The sequence below is a fragment of the Ambystoma mexicanum genome, chromosome 10 (assembly GCF_040938575.1).
Source record: "Ambystoma mexicanum isolate Mex_15411 chromosome 10, UKY_AmexF1_1, whole genome shotgun sequence".
Taxonomy (NCBI): Eukaryota; Metazoa; Chordata; class Amphibia; order Caudata; family Ambystomatidae; genus Ambystoma; species Ambystoma mexicanum.
In genome coordinates, this window is record NC_090932.1 from 336,757,771 (window position 1) to 336,784,035 (window position 26,265).

At 43.7% G+C, this 26,265-nt stretch overlaps 1 protein-coding gene across 3 annotated transcripts in view; it reads right to left on the reverse strand.

Moving 5' to 3' along the window:
* DDHD2 (DDHD domain containing 2) overlaps positions 1–25,967 on the reverse strand; it is a 2,155,663-nt gene extending 2,129,696 nt beyond the window's left edge. For all 3 annotated transcript variants that reach the window (XM_069617940.1, XM_069617939.1, XM_069617938.1), the window contains exon 1: positions 25,878–25,967. The gene's annotated coding sequence lies outside the window, so the exon portion shown is untranslated. The remainder of the gene's footprint in view (positions 1–25,877) is intronic.
* Positions 25,968–26,265: the final 298 nt, after the last annotated feature.

A 26,265-nucleotide genomic window follows, 5' to 3' on the forward strand; every position in this document is an offset into this window, starting at 1 on the left:
GTAAACGTGGCAATGAAAATACTCATCATCGTCTTTGTGCTATTATTCTTCTGTGTGTGCCAACTGGGACTGCAGTGTTGTGAAAAAAGTATGCCTACCTCAGCTATGATGATGGTAACAATGGGCCGACCGACAACAGTAGCTACCATGATAGACGCACAAATACAAACAGGCGAGTACACTACACCGCAGTACAGGATGACAGCTATTTACAGGCAATATGGGGACAGGGTTGATAATTTACACCACACAACAATAAAGGAACCAACGGAGCTGCAATGGTACAGAGAAGTATGGGTGGACTTAGATGGAGATGGTGGTATTTACTTAATGTGTACACCAGACGAATATGCCAGAAGAGGAAATAGCTTCCGAAGTGTATGCAGAGCGTGGATGCCAATAAAAGGCACCCCCGCGTGGGACGAGGCTGTGGAGGAGGCTGAGTAGTACCGAAGGGAGAATGAAAAGAATAAAAAATAAAAATATTCGTTACTTTAGATGTAACGAAAGGGGGGAATGTGTGGGAGCGAGGGGCCAACAGGCCCCTCTCTGCCGTCACTTCTCAGTACAAAACTCGGACCAAGTGCCTCCAGTAGAGGGTACGCCCCTCGCCCTTATGCGATGTTAACTTTGGGTTACATTTGCGTAGATGGGACCACTGAACAGGACACAGGGCATCCATTTTTGTACCCCCTTTCGACTCCATCTTGGTGACCAAGCCTCACTGCAATAGTACAAAATGCCGCTCTCTCTTTCCCCGCCGCGGCAGCTCGGAGCACATGGCCCCCACCCTTGTTCCCACTCTGACTGGAAAAATCTGCAGCGCCATTCTCACGCTGAAGCCGGAGATGCTTTCAACAAATAATAAATGTAACATCTCTTTTCCTCTGAGATCACTGTCCTGCATGTGAACCAACATGAGCTAAGCAAATAGCTCGTCCATCTCCACAAAAGTGTCCTTGCCCTCTTACCCTCGCCAGTTGAAACTTATTGCCATTCTAACCCTGTGTCCCTGCAAGATATTCCTTTTCATGTGCCAGACCGCTGACCATGCTATGAAGCCCACCCAACAGACCCCCAACTAACATTAGACCCCTGCTGCAGTATATCGTGCCTAATACTAACAAATGCCACATACCTGAGATTCTTGTGAGACTAACCCCACAGTTCAATGAGAGTATTATGGTGGTCAAGACCCTTAAACCTGTGACCTGTATAGCCCAAATGTTATAGATGATATAGATACCTGTGTGATTTGTATAGTGACATGATAAACTACTGAGGATCTTTTTGATCAACCATTATTTAGTGCATGCATTATTTAGAATGTATTCATTAGCTTAGATAGATAGTGACCAACGTGTTTCACAACGACCTGACCTCCACCCCTCCGGAGCACAAATGTCTGACGTCAATCCTCCCAGCAACCAAGCAACCAACCTGGAGGAGGAGATGATGCCCACGCCTAAAACACCACCCTGGCTGACCAATCCGGGTCCAACGTAGCATCATATGTTAGATATGTCAATGTGCTTATATAATGTGTTGTAACCTTGATGTGGTCAGAGCTTTCTCAAAGATCTAGATAAACATTTCCTTGAACTCTCGCAGCCTGCTCTTTTGTGCCTTATTCCCTGTCCAGGGAGTGTCTGTTTTATTCATTTCACACGTGTAAGTCAGAGAGGGCACAAACACACCATATGTTGCAGGGACGCCAGGGGCCCTCGTGTCTGGCATGGCAGCCATGGAAGAGTCTGCTGCTACTTCAGCACTGTTACCGAACTGCAGTAAAATCTAAACAGCTATTACTCAATGTTTCCGAAAGTTAGCTTGGTTGGTTAAGCACTACTGTGTCAGATTCTATGTACGATATGTAGATTAATGATTGGAATGCCAACAGGCTGGACTTTTCAACTATTCTAGGCAGGGAATATAAAGGTTAAAATAGAGCGAGAGAAAGATCATCAGCTTGTTATATAATTTTTTGTCTCTGTGACCGAGTATGAATCACGTTTTCAGGTATGTGCTCTGACTACTCTCTGTTCTCTCTGCCAGCTCGGGTGGACTGGCCTATAGGGAACTTTGGAGATTTCCCAGTAAGACCCTCCATCCTAGGTCCCTTTTGTGTGCGGGGGAGGATGTGTGCTGACTGGCAGAGTGCAGTGCAAAAATATTGGTATGGTCAATCTGGTATGTCTATAATATTTTTTTATTGTACTTTTTCCAATTGCAGGAACACAAATTGGCTCAATCACCCCATCTAGGACAGCAAAGTCCCCAGCAGCAGGGCCACCATATAAAATCCTGACAACTGTAGTAGGACTTGCCGACGGTAAGAATGCCTTTTTTAAAACAACTGTATTTTGCTTTGGGTGATGGTGGGGCAATTTTAAAGGTATAGTTAGGAGTCACAATGAGGGATTTCAAACCTATTTTTGAGGCTGTTCCTTTCTCATGTCCATTTTGGGGCGGTACTGAAAGTTCACATCTCATGTGGGAGATGCATTTACAGTGCACTGTGTACTCTCTCCTGGTTCAGTGTCAGTGTATCAACCTAACCATCTTTGTCCCAGCAAGAAAAACCCAGTGGAGCACTTGACCCAGTCACGTAGGCAGTTCCACATTTCTTTTCCCTATGTTTTCGCTGCCAATCTGTGGCCTAGTTCAGAACTTCATGATCTGAACAGGGAGTCTTCTGAGACTTGTATCAATGTAGTGTTTTTTTTAATCCATCCAGTATTTCTGATCCATTTTTTCAGAGTTGTTTTCCCCCAAACTGTTCACATGGTTCCTTTGGAGTCTTTGCATGTGGCATTTGTCATTGTTTCAATCTTTTGGGGACTTTCATTATTTCTTTTCCTCAGCCTTTTCACATGGTTTGTTTTAAATCTTTGCATGTGGTGTTTGCCATTTTAAATCTTTTGAGGCATTTTTAATTCTTGAAAAGGTTTTTAAAATCTAAAATGATACACACTAAAGTGGGGGTTTGCAATGTTTTCACAGATTCAGGCTCCTTTTTTGGATGGATTGTTGGTACAAAGTGAAAAGATCCTTTTCAATGTACCGATGGGGAAAAAAGGTTGCTTTAGAAAGACCGCTCCGTGAACGCACAGAGTGGCTTTCAAATCGAACCATCATACTTCTCAAACCCCTGCCGCACACAAGAGCGCGAAGGGGCGGACAGGCGCTATGAGCCCCAGCAGAGTCGTCGCAGGAGGCAGAGGGGAGTTTTGGACTATGTGTGTGTATTTAAGTGTATGTGGGTATGTGTGGGGAGGATGCGTGGGTTGATGTGAGATGGGGTGGTGGGTGGTGAAATTGGCAGTTCGCCCTCCCCCAAGTGAATGAACGGGCAACAACAACAAAAAAAAAAAAGTGTGTGTTCGGGCTTTAAAATGCAGAAATATCACATAGAATCGGATTGTTTCCTAGTTCCCAAAGATGGTAGGAATCGCAAACGAAAAGCAGAAGGAGAGGTGGAAACAGACCAAAGAAATGCAAAAACACAGAAATATGATTCTTATTTGGACTTTGGGTTCACATGGATCGCAGTTGCTGGAGAAGTTAAGCAGCAGTGTGTGGTTTGTGGCGCTAGATTAGCAAGCCTGAAGCCATCACAATTAAGGCGGCATTTGGAAACAAAACATGCTGATTTAGCAAAAAAGACCAGGGATTTCTTTGTACGGTAGCTGCAAGGCCTACAAAAGCAAAAAGACACTGTTAAAAATGTGGCCTCGGTACCTGCAAATGCTTTAGAGGCTTCTTACCACATTATCTATGCAAAAACAAAAAGCCTTTTACAGATGCTGAGAAAATAATTCTTCCAACAATTCTCGCTGTCAACTGTAATGCTTGGTGACGGTGCAGCAGAGAAATGCAAAAGTATCCCTATGTCCGACACCACAAGTTTCCGCCGCATCACTGTCCTGTTCTCTGATATCAGTACAGAATTGATATTGCGCTTGAAACAGTCAGTTTGTCCTACAGTTGGATGAGGCTACGGAAATTTCAAAAGAAGCACATTTGATTGCTTATGTGAGCTACTGTCATGGAAAAGAAATATCAGAGGATTTCTTATTTTTTAAACCAATTCAGGGCAGAGCAACTGCATTTGTAGTCTTTGACATTGTTAATTACTTCCTGTGTTCCCACTGCCTAAAGTGGGAAGCCTGTGTTGGTATGTGAATGGATGGTGTTCCTTCAATGTGTGGTGCTAGAGCTGGGTTAAAAGCAAAAGTGTTGGCAGTAGCTCCACATATACTGTGAACACACTGTGTGATACACTGGGAAGCTTTGCCTGTGTGCAATGGACTCTCACAGGTGCTGACTTATGTTGTAAAGATTGTAAATGCTATTAAGATGCACCCCACAAGAGCCCGTCCGTTTGCCACATTATTTGCAGAAATGGGAGCTGAACATGATGCTTTGTGTTTCACACAGAGGTCAGGTGACTCTGCAGGGGAAAGGTTTTAATTCACATTCAGGAACTCAGGAACAAAGTAAGACACTTTCTCCTGGGTTTAGACCAGACGAAAGTAGAGCCTCTGTGTGATTCACACTGGCTTGTACTGTTAGCTTACTATGGTGACATCTTTGAAAAGCTACATTTTCTAATGCTCTGCCTGCAAGGAACAGAAACCACATCATTGGCTACGAATGCAAAATTATCAGCATTCAAGAAGAAGCTGGAGCTTTGGAGGAGGGTTGATGTCTGCATTCCCTTGCATTTCCATTATTAGCACATGCTCTTGAAGGAGACAGAGAAATCATCTCAGAACCAGTCAGAACCAGTCTCAAAGTACTTCCAGAGGACAATTTTAACATCAATGAATGAGTGGTTCAGCCTTTCCTAGCAGACATAGGGGCCCACCCCCCACTCCCCCAATACATCACCAGGAGGAACAAATGGAGCTTCAAAGTGACCGCCTACTGGAGAGCCAATTGGAAAAATTGTCTTTGGGTGGATTTTGGCAAAACGCAGAGTTTCCAATTTTATCCAAATGTGCAGTCCATGTACTGTTACCTTTCAGCACCTCGCACCTTTGCGAGATTGGATTCTCAGCGCGTGCAGTCCTAAAGACTAAACATCGGTCAAAGCTGGAAGAAAACCTGTGGTTGGCTATTTCCAAAATTGTACCCAAATGTGACAGGTTGGCTGCTGAAAGACAGGCCCACCCTGCACAATAGTTCTCCAGTATGTCACTGTCCAACTTGCAAGTGACTGGATTGATGGTAATCTCAAAGTTGTTGTACTTAAGAAACAAATTGTTACATGTCAAACGTTACTGTAGGAAATAAATATCCAACACTACTTTTAGTCAAGTCCTCTGTAGCAAACAATTCTGAATGCTGCGTTTACAAATATTTGCATTTGAAAGAATTTGGTATTTGGCACCCACACCTCCCATTTGCGGCACCATTCTACACCAGCAGGCGATAACCGTTCGCAATCGATAAACATTTTGGAGTCAATGCTTATAGGGGGGCCCAAGCCTGGTACATTTCTCTCAGGGGGGCTCAGGGTCAAAAAGGTTTGAAGACCCAATTGCTATCAACACTATGTTAACATATATTTTGATTGCTAGTTTGGAAGAGCACTTGGAGCCTCCCTGGTCCCTACGGGACAGTGCACGTGTAGGCTCGAACGGAGGAGGCTTAATGTACTAAACAAACCTTTGCAAAATCCCTGGTTGCTTTTTTACTTTTTAAAGTGGTCCATTATCCACATGCTTGTGGTGCCCTTCTGTGCGACATTGCTATGTGTACCATACGGTGCATATACAACTCGTACACATGACCGCACCTTCAGTGGGTACGAGTGAAATAATTCCAGTGCTTTACTGTGGAGGAAAGAGTTGCACGGGCCCAGCGATACTCAAGATTTGACTCGGTCTGCTTAAGTACATTGCAGTATCGCGCAACCCCTGTGAGAATGCATCTATTGTATATGAAGGGCACAGTGCTTGTAATTTTCAATAAGTTGCCCAGACAGCTGCATGCCGGTGCACAGACGCCCACTGGCATATAATACCCTTGTGTGGGGATTGTTGATATGTGGCTCGTGGGAAGCGGGTGAGACATATGTAGCATCTTCAGTATTGCTTAATTCTGAATCAGGATGCCAAGTGGCAAAGTTTTGTTTGGCTGACATGAAGGCTGGCTACGTTTGTAAGTGTTTGGCAGACTGTTTGAGTCGGTGTTGTACGGGGTATGCTGCACACAACACCAGGTGTAGTCTCAGGCTGGGCATAGTTGAAATGCCCGGATTAATGCGCTCTTCGATTACTGCCTTCCTGCTTCCGATGGTTTTGGTCCTCTATTTGTGAAATTTAATTGACACCCTGAATTGACCCTTTCGTACCTCCAAGTATAGCTGGGCTACTTATGCACCTTGCCCTACTTGTGGACTGACAAATCGGGTTTTTCTCCACTATCAATTTCCCCTGTTTTCTGTGTACTGTTAATACGCATCTTTGGGAGAATCTAATTTGGTCCTGCCCTGACTAAATTCAAGTTAGCCTGTTACATTTAACTTGTTAGACACCCAGCTTTAAGCAGGTTTAACAGTGAGCCTTTGCTGAAACTTGGGGACCAAACAATTGGCCAGTACATTCTTTCTATTTGTGTTGTACAAATATTGAACAACACGTGGACATAAATGCAAACACTTTTTTCACTTTCCCATTGTGCACAAATGTTTCTTGCGCACCCAGTTGATACTAACTCACTTACTGTGTGATTATTGAACAACAAGAGTATTCACTGTGAAATCATTGTTCCACATATTGTATTTATGTCTTATTTCTCTGTTTACAAACTAGCCAGTTATGGTTCATGATCTTTTGGTTAAAAAATTAAAAAAGAACAACATGAACAATGAATAAATGGAATTGAATAATGACTGAGAATGAGGGATTTGTGCCTTTTTCTGCCATATTTGATGACCTGATTATGCATGTAAAGGATATTTGGCTTACTATTTGAAGCTCCACTTTGAAATAATCATATTAGAATCATGCAGACACTCCGACATTAGGATAGTGTTAAGAATTACATCTGTGGTTGGAGCCCTTTCTGTCTTCCTGCTTCTGGCGGCACAGGGCACTTTGGGCTTTACTTTACAAAAGCTCCAAATTAGATTTGCTGTTGTGACTCTGAAAACAGGGAATGGTTGCAGATATTGGACATCCAAGCACTCATTAAGAAAGGAGAGAAAAAGGCTCCGCTAACCAACAGTGGACAGATGCCCCCCATCTATTTATTTCTCTTAACAATGCTCGCAACCTGATCATTGCTTTCACTTAAGCCACTGAACACCAGCCAACAAAAGCAGCATCCATGAATTGTCCAGCAACTGAATTTGCATCTGCATTAAAGGAGAGAGTCAATCCCTCTCCACTCCCCATTGCCCCCCTTGTTCCATCTCATTCAAGATGGGGAAGATAGTTTACAGTATGTGCATCAGTTTGAGATTTGTGTAATGTGAAAAGTGTACAGACAGGTACTCTCTTCTCAAGTTAAGTTCAAGGTCAAAGCACCCCTAAAGAGGTTCTATAGAGCTGCCCCCCGTAGAAAGCAGACTGTCTGGCATTCAAAGACTTGTTATTTTGTATTGTAATGTTTTTTTTAATATCATTTTTCATTGCTGGAAGTTACAGATGCTATACTCATGAGGCAGAAAGGTTGTATTGCTTTTACACCATTTATTTTAAAGAGCCTATAGAGGGCTTATTTACCCCCATTTTCCATTGCCTTTTCAGTTCCCAGTAGGGCTACTTGTGCCAGCCTTTGGGCGCAGGCTCTCCTCCATCTACGTTTAGTTTATGTTCAACACTTGGGGGAAATCGCTACATGATTTACAAATGTAAGTTTCAGGGACTCGGGATTACTGCATGTTCTAGTTATACTTATGGCACATTCTCTATATAGGTTGATGAAGTTCCCAAAGGGTTTTTATTGCACCTTCAATGCAGTTTGTTTTTTCCAACCATTTCACCTCCGCACTTAATTGAAGATAGTTTGCCTGTAAACTTCATTGAATGCTTGCTAGGGCTAGTGATCACTGTCATTAATTTAGAAAATATCTTTTTTATCATTGTTTACGATGTCCTGGGGTGAATGCTTTTTATGGTGGTTGTTTCTTTTTGTTTTTTTTTGTCTCCAATGATGGGACCAGTTCAGTTCATTCTCGTTAGATGTTGTGGAGTTTGGAGCTATTTTCTTGCTTTTCCAGATTTTTCAGCAGTCTTGTTTATCAGAGGACTGGCGCGATACCAGGAGTTTTCTGACCTTTTCTATTAAGTGTTTATAGTTCCTATTAAAAACTGTCACCATAATCCATTAAGCCCCCTACAGCCAGGAATCCTTCGGGCCCCCCCAGTTTGAAGACTACTTCCTTAACCCTTTAAGTGCCATGGGTATTTCTCCCCAGTGCCAGGGCCTTTTTTGGTGATTTTGGTATGTGGCCATTCAATGGCTTGTAACTTTTTTGTTACATGAGATATCTCGGCCAAATTTGGCTCCTTTTTTTCCCACATGTAGGCGGTCGTAACGCCACCCAGGAATCCCAGGTTGCTGTAGGGGGGGTGAGAGAAAATAAGGAAAAAGTGTGAAAATTTTGGGTTTTTTCAAAAAATGCCAATAAAATGATGTACAAAGAAGCCTGTGGTTTTTTCCTTGTAAGAGCTAGGAACAAATGGTTTGCTGTGCTGAGTTCCCCAATTTCGTGGCTTTCAGGAACAGGTTGAGTGGAAATGGAAAAAAATATTTTGATGTGGTTATCAACCGTTTTGTGAGAGGTAGGCGATTTTTGCCATATTTGCCAATTCGACATGCATAGACGGAATGGAAGAAAAGGGAGGAAAGCCAAATTGGAGGACAGAAAGGCATATATTTCTGAAAAGTAGACAAAATTCCAAGTTTAGGAAGGGGTGATTTGCATAGGTCAGGCAACAACTAGGTAGGGGAAACTGCCATCGAATGGGGGAAAAGCGGGAAAATGACTGAAAAAAAAAGGTATGTGTTGGACATGGTTGGCTTGGTACGGCAATGGCTTCTATGAATTTTGAGAAAAGCAATGCTCCGCTACATGCCCCCGACTCTTGCAGTTAGGAGAGCATACAATGTTTGTAGTGTTTTTACAAAACAAGCAATACCACAAGTCAAACACTGAGCCCTGGTACACAGGAGTTTTACGCTCACGGCCTGACCAGACGCACTTAGCATGTGTAAATTGGGAAAACCAATGTGGTGAGGAACGGCAGCCATACATTTTTTGAAAGAGCACAGGCAGACCTTTTCAAGGGTAGGTGACTTGTGCAGGTTATAAAAGTGTATGGTGGCTAAAGCAGCGACTAAATGTAGGTCACATTTGGGAAAAGAAAGGGTTGTGAGACAAAGGGCACCAGCAAGTGGGTCAAAACTTTATGAAAACCACACAAACACAACACATGGCCTACCGTCCCGCGTTCCCACAGGTGTCCCGATGAAAACGGCACCTCACATGTGTGGGTGCACCTACCTGGCCGCCAAGGGGAAAGCCTAAAACACAAGTAACCCCAAGTCTGTTTTCAGAGGGAAATCTCCGACATTCTGCCGACCGCCTTAGTGTACAGATCTGGGCCTCGGGTGTCCAAGCCACCAAGGAAAACGGGGAACCCCATGCATTTCCAAAAAAAGGACACCCGTGGGAATCCGCAGAGATGATTTGCGCACATCGGCCCAGAATTTATTACCCAGACAGCCCCGCAAAGTCCGAAATGTCGAAAAAAAAAAAAAATTTTCCGCACATTTCGCTCGACGCACCCATCAAAACACGCCCCCAACAACACATGGCCTACCGTCACTAGGGATGGAACGGTCCGTGAACCACTTAATTGAACAATAATAACCGTCACATTGTTTATACCGTTATACCGTTCATACCGTAAAGTGTGCTTTTCGATCTGATTTGGAAAGGCTGCAGTAAGCAAGTGCTGCGCAGTCTTGGTCTTGCACTGTTGGATGTGCCGTCTGCCAAGTAGTTTCAGTTGGAGCATTTTTTAATGCCATTCCATAAACCACACGTGCCTGACACAAAATCAATATGTTAGCAATAGGAAGAATAGATACAGTGCCAAGAAGGAAAAGGGTTTACTTTGGGTTGGCGGCTTTGGGGTTTATATATTTATAATGGATAATGTTCTCTAAACATATGGCAATGGGGGATTTCCCTGGTTCTATCATTGAATTTACATATAATAAGTCACACTGCGAAATTCACTCATCTCTGTGGGTATTCCCTGCTGCCATACCAAAGGGTAATATGTCCGTGAGTACTGAAACCTTTTGGCCCGCAAGTAAACTAAAGGCTGTAACGTAAAGAGAGTGCGTCTGTGAGTGTGTGTGTGTCTGTGTGTGTATATGCGCACAAGCGTCATCAGCCTCCATTGATCGGTGGCATGCAGGTTATCAAGATAGCAACATGTTCATCTTCACCAGTAGCCAGTGGGGGAGCATAAAACCTAAATGACCACTTAAGAAAAGCTATTCAGTTTGCTTTGCCAGTTGCAGCAGCCCCCCCCCCTCCTCTCCACACATGTGTTTGTGTTTGGTGGAAGCAAGGCATTTCAGTGGAAAGTATGTTGAAAAGCCCAATTCTGGCCCTGGGTGCCTGGTTTTGTTTGTGATGATAAATCTGTCAATTTATGACCTTTTAGAAAATATTTGTTAAGATTAGCTAACTCCACCTGCTATACCGCGATAACCATGATATACCGTCATTTGGCAAGAAGGTTATCGTACCGTCATAAAACTAATACCGTGACACCCCTAACCGTCACGTGTTCCCACAGGTGTCCCGATGAAAACGGTACCTCACATGTGTGGGTGCACCTACCTGGCCGCCAAGGGGAAGCCTAAAACACAAGTAACCCCAAGTCTGTTTTCAGAGCGAAATCTCAGACATTCTGCCGACCGGCACAACGTACAGATATGGGCCTCGGGTGTCCAAGCCACTGAGGAAAACAGGGAACCCCATGCATTTCCGAAAAGAGGACACCCGTGGGAATCCGCAGAGGTATGATTTTAGGTATGATTTGCGCACATCGCCCCAGAATTTATTACCCAGACAGCCCTGCAAAGTGCGAAATGTGGGGGAAAAAACGCATTTTCCGCACATTTCGCTCGGCGCACCCATCGAAACACGCCCCCAACAACACATGGCCTACCGTCACGCGTTCCCACAGGTGTCCCAATGAAAACGGTACCTCACATGTGTGGGTGCACCTACCTGGCTGGCAAGGGGCAAGCCGAAAACGCAAGCAACCCCCAGTCTGTTTGCAGAGGGGAATCTCAGCCATTCTGCCGACCGGCACAACATACAGATATGGGCCTCGGGTGTCCAAGCCACCAAGGAAAACAGGGAACCCCATGCATTTCCGAAAAGAGGACACCCGTGGGAATACGCAGAGGTATGATTTGCGCACATCGCCCCAGAATTTATTACCCAGACACCCCCGCAAAGTCCGAAATGTGGGGAAAAACACGCATTTTCCGCACATTTCGCTCGACGCACCCATCGAAACACGCCCCCCAACAACACATGGCCTACCGTCACGCATTCCCACAGGTGTCCCGATGAAAACGGTACCTCACATGTGTGGGTGCACCTACCTGGCCGCCAAGGGGAAAGCCTAAAACACTGCTATCCCCCCCAAAGGGTTTGGGGAGGCAACCGACAGATTTAGGCCTGGGGTGCTTCAGCCACCAAGAAAAACAGGAACCCCCATGCATTTCCGAAAAGAGGACACCCGTGGGAATCCGCAGAGGTATGATTTGCGCACATCGGCCCAGAATTTATTACCCAGACAGCCCTGCAAAGTCCGAAATGTGGGGAACAAAACGCTTTTTCCGCACATTTCGCTCGACGCACCCATCGAAACACGCCCCCAACAACACATGGCCTACCGTCACGCATTCCTACAGGTGTCCCGATGAAAACGGTACCTCTGGCCACCCACCGAAACACACCGCCAACAACACGTGGCTTACCTTACCGCGTCCCCACATGTGTCTCGATGAAAACAGTACCTCACATGTGTGGGTGCACCTACCGGGGGCGCAAAAGGAAAAGGGTAACCCACTGGGAACCCCAAGCCTTTCGCCACTGCCCATTTTGTTCATGTGGGCAACCTACAGATTTGGGCCTAGGGTGTCAAAGCCAGCAAGGAAAACAGGGAACCCCATGCATTTCCCAAAAGAGGACACCCGTGGGAATCCACAGAGGTCTGACTTACGCAAATCGGCCCAGAATGTAATACCCAGAACCACCAGCAAAGACCCACATGGGAGAAGGGTGCCCAAGGCCAGGGATATTACCGCCGACTTTGCTGGAGCCCTGGCTGCCCTGCGTTACAGCTTCTCCCCACCAAGGAGTCTCGGCAGTGTACCAATACCTCCCCGAAGGGAACTTTTGATCCATCCCTGGTGGTCCAGTGGGCCCCAGGGCCCCAAATCCCCTCCCACCTCCCTCCATCCCTCGAATTATTATTTTTTTTAATTTTTTTATTTCACCCCTGAGGGCAGTGATCATCTGCCCCCAGGGGTCCCTGGCGCTGTGGCCCCATGCTTGGGGCCACGGGGGTAGGGGGCCGCTTACCTAGTAAGCAGCCCCCAACCCCCGCGTCACAAACGGATCTTCATTTGATCCATGACGTTGTTGCCCGCGGATCGAGGCGCCCTGTGCCCGATCCGCGGGCAGCAATGCCACACAATTGGTATCGTTGGAAAGGGGAGAATCTCCCCTTTCCAACGATACCCGCCTCGATCTCCGGCTTGAAATACAGCCGGAGATCGAGGCTGACAAAGAAGGGAACTCACCTTCTTTATCCACCGCGGCAGCCGAAAATGGCTGCTGCGGTGGATTTACTTTCAGTTTCACGCCGACGTGCGTTACGCACGCTGACGTGAAACTGAAGGTAATCCAGCCCCCTGGCAGTGAGGGGGGACCTCCCCCTCACATAGCCCGGGGGTTGGATTACAGTTTTGAGCGATCCCTGCTTTGGGATCGCTCAAAACAAGGTGCCGAAAAGGACGAGCTATCTCGTCCTTGGCACTGCGTGTGCACTGTCAAGGACGAGATACCTCGCCCTTGGCACTTAAAGGGTTAAGGCACCCTAGCTGTTCAACATACAGTCGCACCCCTTTTCGTGGATCGGCGATTCCTTCCTTTTCCCTTTCTAGTTCAACACTATGACTTTTCTACTAATCAGTCTGATCGCTTTCAAACCGTTGCCAACTAGGGGATAAATGCTCCTACCGGCTGCCCCTCTCTGGCTTCAGCGCTATTGCTGCTCCAATGCCTCCACAATGTTCCACATGAATAGGTCCATGCTTACCTCAGGTAGGTGCACCCGACCCTCTAAGTAATAAGCTATCTACATTTATCAGGCTGTGGCGCATGTGTGAGAAACCATCGCTCTGCAAAATTTAGCCATGGCTTGGTATATTTTTTTTTTTTTGCATTTTGGATTTTTCCACTGCTCAGGAGCGCTGCACTAGTTCAGCTGTAGTGCATCATTTATGGCACAACAGCAATGCTTATGGGGGCGGGGAAAGACTTCTGACCCTTCTGAAGGATAGTGCCTGGCTCATTTTAGCAAAGGCTTGCCTGCAAAAGGTGTACTATTTACTTTTTGTTCCCCACAGTACAGATCACTTTGGTCATAGGTTATGTCCCTGCATACCCTCCTAGTTCCGGTTGTTATCATTTCCTGTACATGATGTTGCTGTCGGCAAGCTGGGAGTCTCTGTGGTTGATATTTACATTTAAGAAACTGAAACGTGTGATTGTTTTTTAAAGGACATCCACAAAATGACTTTACAGCATTTTAGGTACAAGAGCTCTGAAGTTAATGTATTGCCTAGAACACACACCTATTTTTTTTATAAGCGAGCAGATGCAACTAGTTGAAGGCACAATGGGTGAAATTCTTGGAGGAAGTTACCAAGCACCAAGAGACGCTTCACTCACTAATTGGGACAAATCAGGTAGGAACATCCATAGCAAGCCCACTATAAATTAATAGTTTTGGGTACAGACACGGTTCACAAATACTTGGAATGAATGTTCCCTCTAAGCTGTGCGCATGTGCGCTTACCCAGCTTCCTGGCGGATGCTGCTCAGAAAAATTTCAGCAACGCACACAGACAATTCCCACCTACTCAAAAAGATGTAATAATTCACAAGGCGTAGCAGGTACCTAATATGTGCTTTCTCTCAAAATGAAGCTAAATTATATGAACTAGTATTGATATTCTGGTCTAGCCTATTTACATTGCCCTATTATGCAAGCTTGCCCTTAAAAACCCCTAAACGTCAAATACATCCACAATAGGTTAAAAACTAATATGAAAAAGTAACTGAATGAACAGAAGATATAATTAAGAGATTCCTGCACACATTTACCAAATTATCTCCCCTCCCTACCTATGACTCTACCACACTTATACCATATGACTCGAACCTCCGTCTCAGACCTCATTCAGATATATTACCAGACAACCTTAACTCTCCCTACCTTGGCTCTGAAAAAGGTCACCAGACTTTTACCTACCTCAACTTGTTTTATGTTTCTAATATGAATGACGTTTAAGCACAAGAATTTTTGTTACTCATGGTGCCTTAACAAAAGCGTCACCCAGACTATGTAGCAGAACTGTCCGCTCAAATATCAGATACTGAGTATAAGTAACCAGGCTACTTTAATGTGTAACCTCATCCCATGCTTCCTATTCTTTGTACATATATCACACAAGCACTAAGAAGTGGTCCCCTTGCAATTTAATGCACTCTAAAACTCGAATATGAATTTGGCATCCAAGGATTTTGTTTTGGCAAATGTCATGCTCAGCATCTTCTACTTTAGAAGCGGAGAGCAACCTTGCAATATCATTTACCTGGCCTGCAAGGGATAATGGGTATGGGCTATGCCTACCATTATTCATATATGGTATTAGGGCAACGGATATTTAGATTAGTGGAATGCTTTTCACACAATGTACCACCTTTCCAAGTTTTCAGAGATCCATTGGGCATAGACCTTAACAAATTATATGCTATCTCGCTGCTATACAAAAACGGTTTCACCGAGAATTTTTATAATCCTACCCAACAATTTAAAGGTCGGGTATGTTGCAAACAATCCTGTATACACTTCATAGTAATTGTGTACTTACAGATTCATGGCGTGTTCTTAAACTGCACATAATATGTGAGGTTTTAAATATGTTTTGCATTACGAAGTATTGTGGGTAAGCAAATATCTCAGTTAGTGTTTTACTGCTACAATCCCTCACTTTGAACAGAGCCCTGTCAACTGGTATTGGAGGCTAGCACAGGAGCCGGTGTGGGGTATAGATGAAAGGGAAAAGGAGAACACTCCTTTGGGTTGAAAAACAAATCAGTAACGTTCAAAAACCAAATCAGACATTTTGGCAGTACAGTACAGTGAAGGAAATATGTTTGTTCTCTGAAGGATAGGATAATCTTGAAAACAATCTAAGAAACTGTGCCTTTGTTTTCTTTCTCTGCTCAGCTTCTGAGGGCTGTTCAATATAATTATGTGTTTGCGTGTATTGCCTTTAGCACCCCCATGTATCTTGTCCAACTGATAACAGCACATTTCATAAGAGGGGTCCCGCATTAAAGGAGAAAGCACTCAATCTGTTGTACCTATGAACATTGCTGCTATTGATTTAAAGGCAAATATATGTGATTTTCTTCACCGGTGCTCCAGACAAAACCTCAGCAAGACTCTAGTGGAATTATGTCTAGGCTGTGGTGAGAAGGAGTGGGCAAAACTGTAAGCTGTATTATGTATCCTGTCATATCACTTCCTGTGTCAGGGTTACAAGGAGGGTGATTTTAATACCTACTCTGAATCAAATGATTGTAATTAGCTACGCCAGTAGGGATATTTCATGTTTATTAAAATATGTTTTTCCCCTTAAAATTCCTATCGCTATTGGGCAGTAGTATTATTTGAGTTCCCACCAATGCCCGTGCTCTGCAGGGCACTGATTAAAAAAATATCAGTGTTACTTTATAGGTAGAAGCGGGGGGTAGGTTCCTACATGTTCATGGTTTCCTGTTTTTGTTGGGCACATTTTCCCGTTTTTAGGGAGGAACAGTAGATCGTGTATATGCCTCTTAACTGTAAGGCTGAATTTGAGCAAATGGGACAACTCACAGGACAACGTAATGTGGATAGCAAGCAGAGAGCCAGGAATTCTGATAATCATATTCTGTAGTGCAGTTATTCAAAAGCAATTATCGTCCTTACACAAAGTATGAGGAATGTTTTCCTGGCCCTTGAATTACTTCATTAAAGTGGCACAATAATTCCTACTTGAATGTTTTCTGACACATCCCTTTTAGTTTTCTTTATTTGATTGGCAAACATGCTATGCTGTCTTAATTTGTTTTTGACAGCCACGTCAGTGATAAGTGATATTTGCTTTACATGTTACATGAGTATTTCTTTCAAATGGTTTTGCACACTTTCTGCATTGTCTCTAAGCAATGTCGACAAATGAATAGCCACACCTAAACCTATTGTTTATCACGACCATACAAAGCATTTTTGTGCATACACATTTATTTTCTCTGCACATTTGTCATTTTGCTTAGGAACTATGGCATATCTTGAAGTCTTGGACTTGTTGATGAGCTTATAACCACAAATACAATATGTTTTTTTTAAGCTTATGAGTTTGGAAAAAGTGTTACAAGATGCACCTTTTACACTGACCTATAAAGAATTACAGTGGTTGTGAAGGGGAAATTCTCTTCCAAACTCTTTGGAGATGGTAGTTCACTAACTACGCATGCTCTCAAAGTAGCTTACCTTGTAATTCAGTTGCGCACATGGAAAATTAGGAGCGCACGAAAGCTAAACATTTCATCACTTAGAGAAAAATAATTATAGGGAACATTGCTTGGAGCATACTAAATGTTCTTCTTTTAGGCAAGAACTCAAATCATGGCACTCTTAATGTGCTTTTCTTTGATTCTTAAAAATTCTCTGTATTTTAAAGGATGGGGAATTTGAGCCTTTGGCAATTCCTGGTGAAGTTAATTGTAAATGGCTGATAAGAGGGTCTTGATGAAAGTAGAAGAGACATATGTGAAGAAAAACGTTTCAAGGCAGTAGTATTTTCTAGTCAGCAGGTAAGCAATGTATTTTTTTTTTGTTCATCTATTTGATGTTTGCGGGAGGAGGGTACATTAGATGTCCATATGTGGAGGCATCCCCTTTTTTCACACATACAGATGAGTGCTGCACAATGGCCACCACTCTTTTACAGCATGTCTTTCCTCTAGAGTAATTCCCTAAAGTATAGATGGCCTACATGATTATTTCTCTTATGTTATTGGCAAAGCTCTATGGGTTGAACGCCCTCTGGGACCGAAGTACAGGTCAGAGTATGTGTGCAACTAGACTGAATTGTGTCACACTCACTTGTGTCTCTGCAGGAGCGATGGATGAGCCTCCCTTGACCCCGAGTTCTCACTTCCCCTGTTTCACCCGGAGGGATACCTGTTAAATACAAGATGTACACTCAGACCTGAATTCACCTGGATTCCCCTGGGCCCTTCCCTTCTCTTTACTGTGTGCTGTGATGTCCCCTAAGGGTTTACCTTGATTTTTAGTAGGGTGTGCACTCCATCCTGCATTTGCAGGGGCGCGATTCACTCATATGAATGCTGCCAATGTCTGTTGGCTGAGTTCAGATGCCACACGATGTTATATGCCTTCACAGCGAGGCCGAGTGTTCAAGGCGCCGCTTTCTTCACTGGCTAGAAAGTCCTTTCCACAAGTGAACGTTGCACGGAGGATGTTGAGTGTCCTGAATTGTCCGTATTGTTTCGTTTGCTAAGGTATTTTGTGGGTGAATAGCACTGCGTGTAGAAGTCAGCTGCTGGTAGGTATACGCAGCGTCTTAAATTCGAGCGCGCCTGGTAATGTCACTCCCTTTCCCTTGCAGGAGTGGGTTATGTGGTATTAGCGCCTCGAGTGCGGGTTCAGCGCTACTGGAGACTTGGTGGTCTGGTAAGTATGCACGGAGGCTTTGGTAAGAATGCACCGCGTTATGAGAGAGAGCGCAGTGAAATAAGTCTCCACGTTATTTGGACGAGCGCAATGAATAATGTCTCTTCTTTCTTTTGCAGGGGTTTTTGCGCTCGTACAACTGACCTGGATCCAGCATCGCGTGAAGATTCGGTGAGTATGCACAGCGTTACTGATGTGCGCATGCTAATGTAGTTCTTCTTTGTTCTTACAGGTGCCGGTGTAGAAGTCCCGTCTTGACCGGAGATAGCTGCGGCATGGAGAAAATAGGGAGGTTCCTCCGGAGCAGGTAAGCAGAAGCTGGCTGATCCGGAGCAGGTCAGCAGAAGCTGGCTGATGCAGCTCACAGTAAGCAACACAAAGCACTGGAAGAAACTTGGGTGTGGCTTATATAGCCAGCCACACCCAAACACTAGAGAGCTCATGAATTGTCATGCACTTCCTGTTTGGCAACAGGAAGTGGTAACCAGGAAGTTACTACAAACACTAGGAAGGAATTAAAAGGAGGTATCTGCTATGGGTTTTTTGTGTGCATATGCCAGGCCTGCCAAGACTCCACCCAGCTTGCCCCAACTACCTGCCTGGTACCCATGACAGTTGAACGCCCTCTGGGACAGAAGTACAGGTCAGAGTATATGTGCAGCTAGACAGAATGGTGGGTAGCTGCATGGGGAGGGAGGGAAAGGGCCAATGAGCGCAAGAATAAGCAAAAATCCAAGGGGACCGATAGGATCGCCCTTAAGGGGAGTGACTTACCCCAGTGTACATTTCAAGCAAACATTTTGTTGTATTGATAGTCACATTTTGAATTTTTAACTTGCCTTTTTATACCAACAGCCAAGAAACAGTGTATTATGAGGCAAAAAACATCTGACAAAATAATGAAAACCGATTGTGACGCACAGGAACTAATTAAGGTTTTAAAAAGAAAGGCAGAGGAGAAAAAGCAGCTACTGGTGGAAACTGGGAAGCGCTGGAAAACTTAACAGTGTTGCGTGAACTAAAAGAAGCAGATGCAGTGAAAAAAACAAGATAATTATATTGTAAACGCTGATGGGTGGAAACTGACTATTCCCAAACTTATTAATGACTGTTCACAAAAGCTGGAAAACCTACGCCTTTTGGCAGGGATGGCTAGTGTTCTTCATTTCTCCTACATTCCTTCCTCAGAACCCACCCATGTTACTTCACCTGGACAATTGAAAGACACAGCAGTAAATCGGCAGATGTCTCAGTGTAATGTTGCAGTTCCCAAAGATGTAGCTGCGTAATAACTACAAAATATTGAACTATAAAGTAACAGTCAATTGTCTGCTACAAATGTTTTGTCGAACAGATCTAATTTGACAAGCTCAACTCTATCACCACGTCTTCTCAACAGTATGTCCTTGTTACAGTATGCCTGTTTGGACAGTGAAGTGACATCTACACGCTCCCACACACCAGCTCAATCATTCAGATTACGGTCTTTAAAAACAATGGAATTGGAACATCCCCACAACCGAGTTTGGTTGCTACGTCAGCGCCTGCTACTTATCAACAACGTAATTGTAGCTCATACGCTGCTCTGTGAAACTGAAGATGCAAGTGCTCGTGTGTAGAACTAGATAGTTGATCCGGTGAATTTGTAGGTTGGTGCCAACTTGTAAATGGTACATGTTTTTGTGCTACTGTTTTCTGTTGAGGGTCAACTAGTGTTTTTTTGGGTGTGGTGAATGGTCAAACTAATTGCTAGCTGCTCATAGTGATATTGGGTGAAGTGATCGGCTGGCTGTCATGCAGGTAGACCTTTAACGGATTCTGTTTAGGTCACTAAAAGTGTGTATTTTAGTGCAGTGATTTGTAATTGTAGGAGTTTATTGGGTGTGAAGCCATGTTAGCTAGAGGTAAGGACTGAAATTAAGGAGTTTACAGGTTGGTTCTTGACACTGTGGGGTGGATTTGTAGTTTTGTATACTAAATCAGTGAACTTACTTAATGATAGTGCTCTAGCAAAGAAGGCAAAGATGGAAAGTGACGGCTGCAAATTCCCTTGAGGTTTTCCAGTACACTATCCATAAGTCTAACTAGACTCACGCTACAGTAATACCACCCGTCTTACACACAAGGAATCAAAATCCTTTTCCTAAACAAGGCATAAAATAAGCAGTGTCACATAGCAATTTGCTATGCAATTCTGTCAGTTTGCTAATCAAATGTACACTTGTGTAGCAAAGATAGCTCGCCCTGAATTCCTCTCTTGCCCTCTGTGCTCTCTTCCCCCTCTTTTCTCTTTTCACTTCAAGGCCTAAAGGAGGAAAAGTGCAGCAGTAATAATTTCCTCCACTCTTAAGTGCCAAAGGCATGTCTGGGAGTGCTAGCCAAAAATGTATTTTTCTTTTTTAAATAATTGTAAACCAGAAGTAATCGGGATGCTACTTTTATTAAGCTTTCTATGTCCTGTTTGGCAAAGGTGTGCGTCAACTTCATATTTTTTTTTTAAAAGACAGTCATGCAATTCCATTCCCAAAATATAGGTTACGAAATGCAGTATTAGAGTATTCATAGTGTAAAACACTGCATCATCTCTACACCTTACATTAAAGTTTAGGTTAGTGTATCTAAATTTCATTGTGCCAACTATATTTAATTTTGTTGGGGAAGATGCATCATCTTGACGAGTGAAGACTTTTGTAACTGTACATGATCACATGATCAAATGCTTTTGATGGCAAACCTTGTTCTGATTCCTACAGGTTGCATACATCTTGCAACGTGTGTTCAACCCATGAGCAAACCCATACTCCTTGAAATTCTATATTTTCACCCAGTTGCTTTATAGCAGGAACCCTAAAATGTAGATGACCACAAACTGCAATATTCTACCTATTTTGCCCAGTACTCTGCCCGCTACGCAATCCATAATGCTGAGTCTCCTCCTTTCCCCTTATATAACGAATACACAAAGCAAACTCGATACTTATGCAAAGTAGTGAGAAATAGTTCCTTCCAATCTACACATCTACAGATCTATTGCCATACCAAACACTGTAGTTAGCCTCCAGAGCTCGCTTTGCTATATGATTATGATTGCCTTATATTATTACCACCTGCAGGTGACAGCTGGCCAAACTGTGTTCAGAGCCTTTTTATCATATCTATTTATTTCTGTCCATTCATGCAGCTAACCTTTTACTTTAGACATTCAGATTTGGCTCGCAAAGTCTTTCCGCCCACTCGCATAGTCGAGTAGCATTTGCAAGAGATGTTTGAAACTTTTAACATTTACTTTGTTTGCAGTAAATGTACAACAAATGTTTCACTGTGCATGGCTGGCCTCTGGGTGGCAGCAGTGTGTTAAACAAAGCGGGTTTGTAGTGACATACACCATTGTACACAAATCGCATTTTAAATTTGTTGTCCTCCATTGCTATGGGTCAAGTGCATTTCTCTTAGGTTGAATAGGGAAACTAAGTTACCCGACCTGCAGGTCTACCTGAATTTTAAAGAATTTGCAAAGCCTGACTCTAACTAATGCCTTATTTAAGCGGTACACAAAACTGCTGTATTGTTGCTCATTTCATGTCTTGGGCACAAGTAACGTCTGGTGACATTAAGCAATTTTGTAAAAATATTGTCATCAAATGGGTCTGTTTGCTACTCAAAAACATTTTAATTAGCAAACTCTGCTAATCAATTTTTGAAAACTAATTTATGCCTTGCTAAATCGTAGGAAATAACTTCTCCTGAAATTGTCTCCAATAATTGTTCACAATTCCAAACACATCCTAAAGTTGTCATGGGATCATCCTGGAGTAATCCCCCACCGATCCTGAAGTTGTCATGGGGCCATCGTGGAGTAATCCCCACCCATCCTGAGGTTGTCATGAAGTCATCTGGAGTAATCCCCACCCATCCTGAAGTGGTCATGGGGTCATCCTTGAGTAATCCCCACCCATCCTGAAGTTTGTTTGTTAGTTTTATTTATTTATAAAGCGCTCCAGACCCAGAGGTAAAAGGGCGCAAAGGAAGTGGTTACAGGATACATTATATATATTTTACAAGTTATACATTTATACAGTTTGTATGTAATAAGCACATTTAAAGTACAGGCAATATCATTGATCATAAGAGAGATAAAGAAGGGTGGTTAGTGTTAGTTTTTATTCAGTAGCCAACTAATTACAAGTTTTCTGAATGATAGAAAGGGGTCGATGGATTTGATGTTCAATGGTAAGGTATTCCAAAGTTGGGATGCGAGGACCGTGAAACTAGATCCTCCAGCTCTTTTTAAGGTGAATCTGGGCACTGTTAGGAATAAGGTGTTGGTGGATGTAGTGATTCTGTCAGCAGATTTCAGGGTAAATTTGTTAGTGAGATACAGAGGGGCTAGGTGATTCAGGGCTTTGTATGTGAGACAGATGGTTTTTAGATCCATTTTTTGTTGTATGGAGAGCCATTTGCACGATTTTATAGTGGTAGAGATATGCTCTCGCCTGGGAATGTTTAATGCCGCTCATAGAGCGTTATTTTGGAGTACCTGTAGTTTATTAATTATGGATTGGTTTGCGCCTAGGTATAGACTGTTACAGCAATCCAATTTAGATTGTATAAGAGCTCTGGCCAGTGTGAGGCAACTATTAGAGGATAGGAAAGGTCTGCAGGCCCTAATCAGCTTACCTGTGTAGGCAGTGGCTGAGGCAGTCATTTTAATTTGTTTTGAAAGGTTGGTGTTAGCATCGAGATAAAAGCCAAGGGTTTTCACGCTTTTAACAATGGGGATGGTATTTCCGTCGATGTTAATTCTGTTATAGTTGGGGCTGAGTTTCAATAGGTTTTAGGATGAGCCAACAAGGAGAACTTCAGTTTTCTCATCATTCAGGCAGAGGCCATGTGTGGCCATCCATGCCTGAACGATGGTGAAGATTTTGTTAATCCGGACGACGTCAGCGTTATAGTTACCTGAGAGGGTGATTAGTATCTGGGCGTCATCTGCATAATTGGTGTAGGTGACACCCAGATGGTCTAGTTTGTCGAAGTTGTCATGAAGTCATCTGGAGTAATCCCCACACATCCTGAAGTTGTAAAGGTGTCATCCTGATGTAATCATTACTGGAAATAATCAGAACTCACCCTGGGGTAGTTTCTGTGTTAACTCTAGTCATCTCATTTAAATATTTTGTCCTATACACATACTTCAGGATGATCTCCCTGAAATAGCCATGGATGACTCTAGGGCGGAGTCACTGGATGACTCCAGAATGATTCCAGGAAGATCTTCCTTTTTGACTTGCGCAGACCACAGCATCTTTGTGGCATCTGCCATCAAAAAGGGTGGCTGAACATTCATAGGGTGAGCAGAATATTTCGCGCAAAACCTACATTCACCAGGCAGCACAAAATGATTCACAAATTCCTGCCAGTTTCTGCATGTCGGACAGCACCCGACATGCATCAGCAGGGCAGTCAGAGCTTCACCCTGACAATTGCAGCTTCTGATTCTCTGGGCCAGATCACGAAAGCCAATTCTAGTCTGGATTCCAAGGGCCCCTCCTACCCAAATGTCCACAGGGCAAACCGTGGACGCTGGCTACCAGAAGAGGACTGCTGGTGTGTTCACTTAATTTAGTGCACTTTTGATGGGAATTTAAAGCGCTTGCCATTCTGTTTCATCAAGAAGCCCTGGCCCCGCTCGTTCTGGGGTGAGGTGGGTTATTTCATGCCACTGTCGCTACCCTCGCCACCAACAATTGCAGGAGATGCATTGTCCCTAAACAAAAGCGCAAGCATACAGTTTAATTAAAAATAAAAGCAATGCAAATGACATGTACATTTCACGAGAGATTCGAGACTCTAAATCACATTTTGTCATTAATAAACAGTTACTTGAACACCTCGGCACACACTAATAATGCTGGAATAAAATGGCTGCCTGGGGAAAAAAAGCGCAGCTTGGAGACAACATCATACTGACATCACTAAGTGGCGATCCAATCGGGCACTACAGCAGAAAACACTACACACCCACAAGCAAGTCCTTGGACAATATAAAAGCCATTTTACCAAACACGTATCGTTAACAGTAAATTCTTTATTCTGAAACCCAATTCATTAAAATATATAACATCAATCAAGTTGAATAACTTTTTTTATAACATTAACACATGGCGGCCACCATGTTGGAAGTAAACATGGCTGATTTCACCACACAGTAGAAAATGTGCCGAAGTGTGCAAAAAGGGGTGCGTTTTGCCCACAGATTGATGGCCATGGGAGGAAAATCCTATTGATTGGGACACATAGGCCAAACAACACATATCCATCCTCATATGCCAACCTGCATTGAAAAGCATTACAACCAACCTGCATCCAAAGCCCCCGTTTCAAGCTCTCATGTTAAAGCTCTTATTTAAATGACAATTGTTTCGGCTTTGTAGGTAGTACTTTCAGCACCACCTAATAGCCAAAACTAAAGAAGGGTTTATCTGGCCCCTTGAGATAAAGTATACTTGATTGGTGGCAGTATAATATGTTTTATCTTCTGCCACACAGTACTAATCTGCATGAAATGTAACTGTTAAGGAAATAAACATAGTAACTGAACGGAAACTGTCTGTTTTTTCACCCAACATCACCCCTTGTCAATTCACATTTAAAAAACTATGCAGAACTTGAAAAATGATATTCTGCATATCATGGATTTAATTAGATAATTGTATATTCCTGTACTGTAGTTATGTTCGTTTTTTTAATCAATGTTTCAATTGAAATACCATACCAAGCAATGAACTTAATAGCTGGCCGAACAGCATACAGTCTCCAGCTTTTATTCAAGGTTTGATAATACCATGCAGTTCTGCTTGATGAAATAATGGAACTGTGTCTATTCGCCTTTACCATCAACTTGTTCCATATAGGGTATTAGAGTGGAGCATATTTCATTTACATTTCAAATTCATTGGCAAGTATGTGTTTTTAAGTGGGACAAACAAGTTAAATGCATTAGAACTGTAGACTGAGACACATCACGAAACAAATGAAGGGCTGCCAGTGCGTTCCCTGTTCCTTACCTCTATAAAGTATTTCAAATACAAGATTAATTCCGTGTATTTTACCGCTGTCTCTTGCTACTTTTCGCGCTTTAAAACACTTGGGTATAGGCGCGTTATAAATGCCATATCAAATCATACCTTAAAAATAATAGGTGCCCAAGATAGAAAATTGCAATGAAGGCTACAAGAACTAGTTGCATTCCTTCAAACAAACCCCTTCCAACTCCTCCGGTCTCACCTACCCACCTGTAATCATGGCAAAGACAACGAATGTACATATCATATGAATAAACAAGTAAAAACCTCTTATCGTCTCTGGACACTATGACGGTAGAAGTGTTTCAGCATCATAAACGTTTGTATACCGTGACACTAGTGTAGTCATTAAGGGGAACATTGCGCCCCTACTTCCTTTCGGGCGGCTGCGCCTTTAAGCCTGCCTTCTGCATGCCTTCCCGGGCACGGAGCTTCTGCACTCCCCTGTAAGCTGCCTCCTTCAACTGCTCTAGGGCAGGAGCTACTGGGTGCCACAAGCACCTTGCCCTGTGGTTCAAACTTCTACTGCTGGCGGAGCAGCACCTGTGCCCTCCACATCCCAAACGCGCAGGCGGGTGTCCCAACTCGCGTATGTCGTTACTACCAGGAGGTGCCACTTCATCCCAAGTAATTTCTGCTATGGGGGTGCTGCTGTCACCATCAGGGTTCCACAACTCCCGTCCAGAAAGAGCCCAGTTACCTGTACACTCCTCCCCAGTCAGTCTCCACCCTCCTCTTTTCTTTCCTGGGTTCACTGACATCTCCAGCTGTAGTGTCCAGTTCATATTCGAGAAACGGACCCTAGCGACGCTCGCTCCCCTCTCCTTCACGTGACTCACCGCACGTTACATTCACTTCCTCCGTGCCAGAACCGAACAAGCTTGCGTCTAGTTGCTGGCTGCACGTTTTGGAGCTGGAAAGCGGGAGTAGAAGCCGAAGCGAGCACGGACTGGCTGTTGTTTATCTGAAGCTGATGTATGTGCATGCACACTAAAACGACTGCAGAAGCGGAATCTCGCGCCGTGAACCAAATAGTGAATGGTGGAGAGTTAATAGGAGGAGGGAAAAAAGAGCTTCGTGGGGCTCCG